Source organism: Nycticebus coucang, chromosome 2 (assembly GCF_027406575.1).
Source record: "Nycticebus coucang isolate mNycCou1 chromosome 2, mNycCou1.pri, whole genome shotgun sequence".
Taxonomy (NCBI): Eukaryota; Metazoa; Chordata; class Mammalia; order Primates; family Lorisidae; genus Nycticebus; species Nycticebus coucang.
This window is the reverse complement of record NC_069781.1, coordinates 166,800,770-166,811,839: the sequence shown is the minus strand read 5'-3', so window position 1 is coordinate 166,811,839 and position 11,070 is coordinate 166,800,770. Positions and strand designations below refer to the sequence as shown.

Genomic DNA, 11,070 nt, shown 5'->3' with positions numbered 1-11,070 from the left:
ACATGCTGAGTCTCCCACTCACTCTCCCACCCATGCTCCTATGACCCTGGAGGTAAGAATCATCATGCCCATATGGTCGGTGAGGCCTGCCTTAGAGAAGCCCAGCTGCTTGTCAGAAGTCACCCATCTAGGCAGTGATGCTGCTGGGCCTGGACTCCAAGTCCGTCTGGAGGAAGGGGCCCAGTCCTGGGTCCGCAGACAGCTGGGGCAGCACAAGGCACCGAGAGAACCGTGTGTGGCTCCATGGGCAGCCAGGCACACCTTTCCCAGGGACATTCAGAGGAGGAGCCAAAGTGTCAGAGGGCTGCTGAAGATCCTGACCAGCACGGCAGGGTACCAGGCAAGGAGTCTGAGGGGCAAGATCATGGAGGAAGCTGAGAACTTGGGTGAGGACCCCTCCTGAGCAGAGGAAAGTGGGTAGAGAAGTCAGGAAAAAGGGGACTCAAACCCTACATGTGTCCATCACCCTCCCAGGTGGAGCCACAGTAGGTGGCTGCCTGCACTGCCCCACTGCCCATTTCTGGTGCTGGGACTCTTCCCTCCCTGCCCTTTATAGGGGGGTCACAGGTGACCAACTGCCCTTGTCTACTCACAGAGCGCCAGGGCTGGGCCACAAAGGGCTGCAAAGCTCCTGGCATGGTTCTGAGAGAACCTAACTCCTTTAACCCTCTCAATGATCCTTGGTACAAGCTATGTTATTCCTCCCATTTACAGATGAGTGAAATGGAGGAACAAAGAGGTTTGATACCTTGCCCATGGTTATGTATCTGGTAACTGACCAAGCTGGGGCTTGAAACCAGGGGATCTGGCTCCAGAGTAAATACAGTGCACCTGTACCCACCCATCCCTCCCACCTTCCCCTTCCCCAGTTCTCCTGTCTATACCCTGCGCCTTGCCACCTTGACATATGTTTCCAGGGCCTGCCTGATGATCTGGGTACTGACCAAGGCTAAGTGACCTTGACCCATATGAACACAACCTTGCCAAACCCTAGTGTCTGCTTTGCCCTGCTCACCCATCCTGAGGGGAGTCAAGATAAATCTTTGGGGTGAAGAACAGGCACCCCGCAGGCAGGCTGACCCACAGGTTAGATGAGGGCTGAGAGCTATGACCACTGGTGTCCCGCCCACCACAACCTCATCATGTGGCCAGACCACAGACCACAGAGGCTCAGAGCCCTTTGTTCCAACCAGTTTAAAATAAAACAGGCCTTGCTGCACAGTAAGAAGCGCCAGCCCACCCTCCTAAAATGGACCTTTATGCATGCCTATGGAGGCAACTTGGTGTCCCTCTGTGACCACATAACCCCAGCCTCTCTGTCAGGGCTGCCTGTTCTCATCCTGGCTTGGTCTTACTGGGCTCCCCTGCCCCCCAGACCAGTGGTCACTGCTGAACAGAAATGGAGGGAGAGACAGTCATTCCCTGGGCTCTGAGGCCACATGAAGAGGTGGTCTTGGGCACTAAGGGCAGGCCCACCTCTCCTACTCTTGCTGCTGAGCCATTCTTTGTCATCTCCTTGGGGACTGTGCATCCCAGCCCATTTCTCTCACTTTTAAAGACAAGGCAGGGGAGGCTGGTCGCAGTGGCTCATGCCTGTAATCCTAGTACTTGGGAGGCTGAGGCAGGTGAATTGCCTGAGCTCACGGGTTCAAGACCAGCCTGAGCCAGAGCAAGACCTCGTCTCTAAAAATAGCCAGGCACTCTGGGCGCAGTGGCACGCGCCTGTAGTCCCAGCTACTCAGGAGGCTGAGACAGGAGGATCACTTGAATTCAGGAGGTCTGGGCTGCAGTGTGCTATGCCAATCGGGTGTCCACATTAAGTTCAGCATCAATATGGTGACCTGCCTGGAGTGGGGGGTCACCAGGTTGCCTAAGGATGGGTGAACTGGCCCAGGTTGGAAATGGAGCAGGTCAAAACTTCCATGCTGATCAGGAGTGGGATTGCACCTGTGAGTAGCCACTGCACTGACTCCAGTCTGGGCGACATAGCGAGACCCCATCTTTAAAAAATAAAGGTAAATAAAAAATAGCCAGGCCTTATGGAGGCTTCCTATAGTCCAGCTACTCGGGAGGCTGAGGCAAGAGAATCACTTGAGCCCAAGAGTTTGAGGTTGCTGTGAGCTATGACGCCAGGGCACTCTACCAAGAGCAACAAAGTGAGACTCTGTCTCAAAAAATAAAAAATAAAGTAAAGACAAGGCAGGGAAGGCCTGGGAAGGTAGAACTAGCCTGATGGTACCTAGAAAACCAAGGGCAAAGCTAGAATTCAAGCTCCCGTCTGTTCCTACAGCTGCGGGTGCCCTGCCCCATGAGTACCTCAGAACCATGCCCAGAAAGGCTGTTTCTAGTTCTGACGGCCCGGGACACCACAGATATGCCATTGTGGCAGGGAACAGAAAGCCCTCCATCCCCCCTGATAGTTTTCCTAACCACGACACCTAGAGTTTTCTCTTTCATTTATTTTTCCCCTGATCAACATAAAGAAAACATAATAAAAGACCTCCCAAATTAGAAATAGACCATAATGGTAGAGAAGCTGAACTATAGATAGAAGAAAGCTGGCCTCTTCAAGCTGCTTCTGGGATGGTCTGCTCAGCAGAGGCGTGCACCCTCTCATTTAGGCCTGGGAGGCAGCTGGCTGGAGGTTGGGGTATGGGGAAGATTGTTAGCAGGGTCAGGGGGAGGGGCACTTGCTGGGCACATTGCATAAACTTTTAGAGAGGAAGTTTCAGCATCCATCTGTTGTGGACAGAATTTCCTTTGCTGGGGTAGGGGGCTGAGGGCAGATTGTAGACTGGGGTTACCCAGGTTTGAGCTAGATGTCTGGCTGCCCTCTCAGGACACATTCTTAGACACAGATGATGGATGCTTGGGGAGACCGAGGGGCAGCTGGTTTAGCACCACTGTCAGCTGACCTTTCTTGGCTATTTACTATATGCCAGGCCCATGCTAAGCACTTTCCACACGCGGTCTCCTTTAATCTTCACAATATCCTTGCATAGCAGTATGATAACCCTTATTTTACAGATGGTGCACAGAGAGGTTAAGCAACTTGCCCAGGTCACACGGCAGGTAAGAGGTAGAGACAGGGTTTGAACCCAGGAACCTGTTTCCCGTGTGTCTGGGTCTACTCACCACAATACACACTCCCCAAAGGGCTGGGGAGGGGACCTATGTCAGCCCTGAGGGAGTTCTCTGGCAGGAGGCCATCAGGATCTGGCCTCAGCCCCATCCAGTTCAACAGGCCCTGGATAGGGAAAGAGACAAATAATGGCTGGCTGTGTTTGAGAACAGGAAGCCAGGAGAGAGAGGAAGGAAGGGACGGCTGGCCCGGAGGATGATGTTCACCATCCTCAGAGCTATCTGGCAGGAGGGACGAGTTATATCCATTAGGATGCAACGTGCCTTAGGGGAAAGGTGGAGAGCTGGGAATGGTCCCCAGAAACAGGACCCAGTGTGGGGAAAGCAGCTCCCTGTCTTAGTGGCAGTGCTTACAACTGGTACCCATTGAAGGTGGGTTGGTTAGAAAAGTCCACATATCAGGCTCAGTGCCTATAGCTCAGTGGCTAGGGCAGCAGCCACATACACCAGAACTGGCAGATTCGAATCCAGCCCGGGCCTGCCAAACGACAATGACAACTACAACCAAAAAATAGCCAGGAGTTGTGGCAGGTGCCTGTCGTCCCAGCTATTTGGGAGGCTGAGGCAAGAGAATCACTTAAGTCCAAGAGTTTGAGGTTGTTGTGAGCTGTGATGCCACAGCACTCTACTGAGGGTGACATAGTGAGACTCTGTCTAAAAAAAATAAAGAAAAGAAAGAAAGAAAAGTCCAGGAATGTAAGTGTCTTGGCACAGTAACTGAGAGAACGCCAGGAAGGTTATGTTAACCAGTGTGATGAAAGTGTGTCAAACGGTCTGTGAAGCTAGTGAATGATGCCCCGTGATTATATCAATGTACACAGCTATGATTTAATAAAAATAAAAAATAAAGGGTGGCGCCTGTGGCTCAGTCGGAAAGGCGCCAGCCCCATATGCCGAGGGTGGCGGGTTCAAACCCGGCCCCGGCCAAACTGCAACCAAAAAATAGCCGGGCGTTGTGGCAGGCGCCTGTAGTCCCAGCTACTCGGGAGGCTGAGGCAAGAGAATCGCTTAAGCCCAGGAGTTGGAGGTTACTGTGAGCTGTGTGAGGCCACGGCACTCTACCGAGGGCCATAAAGTGAGACTCTGTCTCTACAAAAAAAATAAAAAATAAAAAATAAAAAAAATAAAAAAAAAAAAGGGCGGCGCCTGTGGCTCAAGGAGTAGGGCACTGGTCCCATATGCCCGAGGTGGTGGGTTCAATCCCAGCCCTCGCCAAAAACCACAAAAAAAAAAAAAAAAAAAAAAAAGTCCACATATCAGATGCCGCCTAGGATTACAGGCCCCAGCATCACAGGCACTAGGGACTATGAGTCTCCTGGCTTGAGGACACCAGGGCCACAGGTCTGCTGAGTTGCAGATCCTCAAGTTTAAGGGTCTCCAGGGATCCTATGTTGAAGTGTCTCCAGAGCTCATGGCTCCTAGGGCTACAGATCCTGGCTTCTGGGTGGTTCCTGCTTCTACCTCTTAGTCTCTGGCCAGAGAACCATCCCAGTGGTTACAATTGGGTGTGTGGCCACAGTGCTTGAGGGCAGCAAGGCCCTGTTAGTGTGTATGTGTTGGGGGTTCTACATGGAATCCAGATGTCCCACCATAAACAGTGGCACCCAAGGCCAGTGTGAGGTGCCCTTGGGCAGGTGGCCCAAAGGATGATGTGATCTGAGGCTCCATGGCTGGGAGGATGGTGTCAGAATAAAGGAGAAAGGTCATGCTGTGTGTCCTTGAGAGAACCAGGATCCTTCTGGGGGAGGGTGCCTGCCCAGAGCAGGAAGGAACCAACAGGCAGGAGAGACATGAGCTAAGGTGGGATGGGAAAGCTCCATTCCCCAGGCTGCTCTGGGCTGAGGGCAGAGCTGCTCCTCCCTGCAGGACCCCGGACAGTCTGGTGGTGTTTAATCCAAGGAGACACATACAACACAGGACTGACCAGCCTGGCCTGGGAAGGTGGCCGTACTCTCAGTGGGAGTCCTCCTTTAGGCCTGGGGGGACCATCACTGAGACCCCTGTGGGGTGCCTACCCAGTTGCCCTCTTCAGACCCCCGACATGAGGTCTTCTATTCACCATTCACCAGGAGCCTGGCCAGGCCTGGCAACGGGGCAGATGCCCTGGAGCTCTGGACCTTATGAGTGGTCCAGAAAGCAAGATAAGGGACCCTGGCCTGGACTCCTGGGAGCAGCCCCTCCAGGGAGCTGGGTGAATGAGAAGATGGCTGGGTTTTTCTCCAGTGTTCTGTGTTAGTGCTAATAAGGCCAGCGTCTCATGCACATTTACAGAACCTTTGATTTCACAATCACTGAGGGCTCACAAGTATTAATTAAGGCTCAAAACCCCTAGAGCCTAGAGCAGATTCTCATTAACCTCATTCTGCAGAGGCTGTGACTCTGCTTCCCCGCCAGAGCCCCGCAGATGAAGCAACAGCTCCTGCCTTGGGAGCCAGGCTGGCAGGGTTCCCGTCCCGTGTCTCAGGGTGGCATGGTTCGGGGGAGGCTTCGGGGCTCCTGATGGCTCTGGGGCTCTCATGACAGCCCCAGGCTTCTATTACAGTGGCCGACACTAAAAGGATTTCCCCTTAGGTTTTTTGAAAAAACAGCGCAATCAAGATCTAAGTCACACACCAAATGTTTCACCTATTGAAAGTGTTCAATCCAGTGGCTTTTAGAGCATCCACAGAGCTGAGTATTCATCACCACAATCAATTGTAGAGCATTTCATTACCCCAGAAAGAAACCCTACACCCTTTGACCATTTTCCTGGCATCCTCCCCAGCCCTAGGCAGCCACTAATCTACTTTCTGTCTCTATAGATTTGTCTATTCTCGTTTGTTTTTATTTGTATTGTAGTAAAATAGCCATAACATAAAACTTGCCATTTTTAACCATTTTCAAGTGTCAAGTTCAGTGGCATTATCTACATTGACTTTGTTGTGTGATCATCACTACCATCTGTCTCTGGGATTTTTTTCATCTTCCTCAACTGAAATTCTGTACCATTCAACAATAACTCCCCCTTCCCCTTGGCCCTGCCATTCTGTCTCTATGAATCTGGCTATTCCAGGACCTTGAGAGAACCCAGGATCCTTCGGAGAGAAGGTGGAAGGAGCCGGAAGGAGCCAACCATATTTGTTCTTTTGTGTCTGCTTTATTTCACTTAGCATAATGTCCTCAAGGTTCATTTTGGCTTGTTTTAAAATTATGAAATATTTCAACCAAAAGTATAGAAAATGATATGCAACACACTCTCTTGATTTAACTCAGACATCTCAGATTTAACAAGTATTATATTTTGCCATAATATCGACTTTTAAAATTTTTTTGCTAATATCCTCCCCAGAGCGGATGTAGTTCTGAAGTTAGAATGTAATCTTTCTGGTTCCTGTTTTTTGTTTGTGGTTTTATAACCTAATTTTATACTCATAGCCACATGTAGTACTATTTTGTGGTTTTATCATTATTATTTTTGAGACAGAGTCTCACTTTCTCTCCCTCAGCAGAGTGCTGTGGCATCATAGCTCACAGCAACCTCAAACTCCTGGGATCAATCCTCTTGCCTCAGCCTCCTAAGTAACTAGGACTACAGGCACCTGCCACAATGCCCAGATGGTTTTCTATTTTTAGAAGAGATGGGGCCTCACTCTTGCTCAGGTTTTCCCTTAAACACCTAGCTCAAGGGAAACCTGCCTGGGCCTCCCAGAGTGCTGGGATTACAGGTGTGAGCCACTGCACCTGGCCTATTTTGTGTTTTTTAAAACATGCTCAAATGATGTCATGTATGTTTATCTTGTCACTTGTTCTCCACTCAGTGTTGTGGTTTTTTTGTTTGTTTTATTGAGACAGAGTCCTACTTTGTCACTCTCAATGCAGTGCCGAGGCAGCATAGCTCACAGCAACCTCAAACTCATGGGCACAAGCGATTCTCTCGCCTCCGCCTCCCAAGTAGCTGGGATTACAGGCGCCACCACAACACCCAGCTTTTTTTTTGTTTGTTTGTTTAGCAGGCCTGAGCCAGTTTCGAACCCACCAACCCCGGAGCATGTGGCTGGCACCCTAATCCCTGAGCTACGGGCGCTCCTCACTGTTGTGTTTTGAGATGTGCCCATGATGACAAGCGCAGCTCTGGGCTGGCCGTTTTTCCTGCAGTACAGTGCTTCTGTGCCTTTGTACCCCATCTCAGGTTTATTCTGGAATGTCCCACTTGTGAATTCTCCAGGAAGCCGAGACCACTCCTGTTTCAGCTAGGCAGACACAGACACCTCCTGAGCAGAGCCTGCATACCCCACTTAGTAAGAAACTGAACATAGAAATAAGCCTGGGACTTTGAATCCTCCACCATAGCCCAGGCTCTGTAATCAGAGCTATGAGGAGCATGACCTGGCCACCTAGTGTTGGGACAGCACCATAGAGACCCCTCATGGGTCCTCCCTCTTTGTTCCATCACCTCAGCTATCCTTTCTGGGTTGCAAACTCCCTCGAGAGGCTGACAAGCTAGGAATTCCTCACCCCCACAGAAATACACCCACAGAGAACCTTCAAGCCCTCCCGACTCTGCCTGTTGGCTTCTCCACTGGACTCAAAGAGTTACACATCCTAAAAATAGTGGGGAGATTAAATGAACACCATGCCCGGTGTAGGCACTCCGTGAATGCTGAACAGGACCAATCAAATGAATGAAGGAGAAAACACACTCAGGGCCCCTAGTGCAGTTCCCAGCACATAATCAAGGCTCAGAAATTATGGCCATGATTAACAGGTGTGTTTTTTAATTGTCAGGTGTATTGAAATTTTACATACAGTAAAATCCACCTTTTGTGATATATAATTCTGAGTTTTGATACATGCATACAGTGATATAATTACCACCACAACCAAGATGTAAACTATTTCCATCACCCCATAATGCTCCCTCTTGTCCCTTTGTAATTAATTCCCTCACCACCACCACCCGGTAGGCCCCAGTAACCACTGATTTGTTTTCTGTCCCTATAGTTTTGTTTTTTCCAAAATGTAAATAGAATCATAAATATGGAGCCCTTTGTGTTTGGCTCCTTAGCCTCAGCATAACACATCTGAGGTCCATCCTGTTGGTACCCACGTTGGTAGTTCAGTTCTTCTTTCATCTGAGTAGGCTTCCACCATGCCCCCGTGCCACAGTTTAATCTCATCACCAGCTGAAGGACATTTGGGGGTTTCCAGTTTGGGGCAAATACAAAAAAAAAACCTGCTATAATTGGTTGGAAACAGGCTTTTGTGTGAACCTGAGCTTTCATTCATTTCTCTTGGGCAGACGTTAGAAAAGATAGCCAGGTCTAACGGTAAGTCTAAGCTCAACTTCATAAGAAGATGCCAAAATATTTCCCAAAGTGGCCATGCTGGGGCTGGGTGCAGTGGCTTGCGATGTAATCCTAGCATTCTGGGAGGCCGAGGTGGGTGGATTGTGTGAACTCAGGAGTTAGAGACCAGCCTGAGCAAGAGTAAGACCCCATCTCTAAAAATAGGCAGGTGTTGTGGCCGATGCCTTCCCAACTACTCAGAAGGCTGAAGCAAGAGAATCAATTGAACCCAAGAGTTTGAGGTTGCTGTGACGGCAACAAATTAAGAGTCTGTCTCAAAAAATAAATAAAAGAGCCCTGTTGTTCCCTAGAAACCATTTGTTCCCCAACTCCTCACCACGCTATCAAATTCCCTTCATGAGGCCGTGGTGCAGTGCCCTTTGTGGAGGACTGGGACTTGGCGCAAACCCTGGGAGAAGGTGCCTATGGAGAAGTTCAACTTGCTGTGAATAGAATAACTGAAGCAGTTGCAGTGAAGATTGTAGATATGAAGCATGCCATAGACTGTCCAGAAAATATTAAAAAAGGGATCTGTATCAATAAAATGCTAAATCATGAGAATGTGGTGAAATTCTATGGTCATAGGCGAGAAGCCAATATCCAATACCTGTTTCTGGAGTACTATAGTGGGGGAGAGCTTTTTGACAGAATAGCACCAGACGTAGGCATGCCTGAACAGGATGCTCAGAGATTCTTCCATCAACTCATGGCAGGGGTGGTTTATCTACATGGTATTGGAACAACTCACAGGGATATTAAACCAGAAAATCTCCTATTGGATGAAAGGGATAACCTCAAAATCTCTGATTTTGGGTTGGCAACAGTGTTTTGACATAATAATCGGGAACGTTTGTTGAACAAGATGTGTGGTACTTTACCTTATGTTGCTCCAGGACTTCTGAAGAGAAAAGAATTTCATGCAGAACCAGTTGATGTTTGGTCCTGTGGAATAGTGCTTACTGCAATGCTGGCCGGAGAACTGCCATGGGACCAGCCCAGTGATAGTTGTCAGGAATATTCTGATTGGAAAGAAAAAAAAAACATACCTCAACCCTTGGAAAAAAACAGATTCTGCTCCTCTAGCTCTGCTGCATATAATCCTAGTTGAGAATCCATCAGCAAGAATTACCATCCCAGATTTCAAAAAAGATAGATGGTACAATAAACCACTCAAGAAAGGGGCAAAGAGGCCCCGAGTCACTTCAGGTGGTGTGTCAGAGTTTCCCAGTGGATTCTCCAAGCACATTCAATCCAATTTGGACTTCTCTCCATCTAATACCCTGTTTCCCCAAAAATAAGACATCCTCCAAAAATAAGACCTACTTACAGGAAAGCTAAGACGTCCCCTGAAAATAAGACCTAGCGCATCTTTGGGAGCACACCTTAAAATAAGACAATGTCTTATTTTCGGGGAAACAAGATAGTTTTAGTGAAGAAAAATGTGAAGTACTCCAGTTCCCAGCCAGAACCATGGACAAGTCTGTCCTTATGGGAAGCCAGTCCCTCATATATTGATAAACTAGTGCAAGGAATCAGTTTTTCCCAACCCACGTGTCCTGATCACATGCTTCTGAATAGTCAGTTACTTGGCACCCCAGGATCCTCACAGAACCCCTGGCAGCACCTGGTCGAAAGAATGACACGATTCTTTACCAAATTGGACGCAGACAGTGCTTGAAAGAGACTTGTGAGAAGTTGGGCTATCAATGGAAAAAGAGTTGTATGAATCAGGTTACTGTGTCAACAACTGATAGGAGAAACAATAAACTCATTTTCAAAGTGAATTTGGTAGAAATGGATGAAAAGATATTGGTTGACTTCAGCTTTCTAAGGGTGATGGTTTGGAGTTCAAGAGACATTTCCTGAAGATTAAAGGGAAGCTGAGTGATGTGGTGAGCTGTCAGAAGGTCTGGCTTTCTGGCACATGATTAATCCATTGGGAGATTCCTGGTGAATATAGTGCTGCTATGTTGGCATGATTCTTCCTAGAGAAGATTATCTTATTCTGCAAACTGCAAACGATGGTTCCTGAAGAGTTCACAACCCTCTTTATCCAAACGCCTTCTAATTCTTTTTGTATGTTCTATATACAAATAATACCTGTATTTTAATTGTAAGTAAAACTTTGGGGACAAAATGGATAGAATTCATTCGATAGTTCTTCGTCTGTGTTTGGTGACTGGATTTGAAACCCATCTGGTGGAAACAGAGTCTCAGGGGACTTTACCAGCTTATATACCAATGTAATATCTCATTTTTTTAAATCCAGAAAGTACATATATCCTCATGTTGATCTAATTATAAGGATGGATTAGAAAGGGCTTAACTTTGTGACTTTGGGTGATAGATTTTTGAGTTTGTCAAGTGAGGCTAACTTCAAAGAATGCATCCCCAAGATTTGTACTTACATTTGCACAAGGGCCTGATCAGTTATACAAACCTGTTTTGAATGATAATGATTAATTGAAATTGCCAGTCTGTGTTTTTTCCAGTGTAGTTAGTAATACATAAAGTGCTGGTTCGTGTTTCAAGTAGAAGTTGAGCATAAACTCTAGTGCTTAACTAACTTTGAGAATTACTGTTGCACGTTTTAAATATTTTTCTA

The 11,070-nt window shown here is 47.9% G+C and overlaps 1 pseudogene; it reads left to right on the top strand.

Annotated features, from left to right (window-relative positions):
- The first annotated feature begins 8,842 nt into the window (after positions 1-8,842).
- On the top strand, positions 8,843-10,393 carry LOC128596072 (serine/threonine-protein kinase Chk1-like; annotated as a pseudogene).
- Positions 10,394-11,070: the final 677 nt, after the last annotated feature.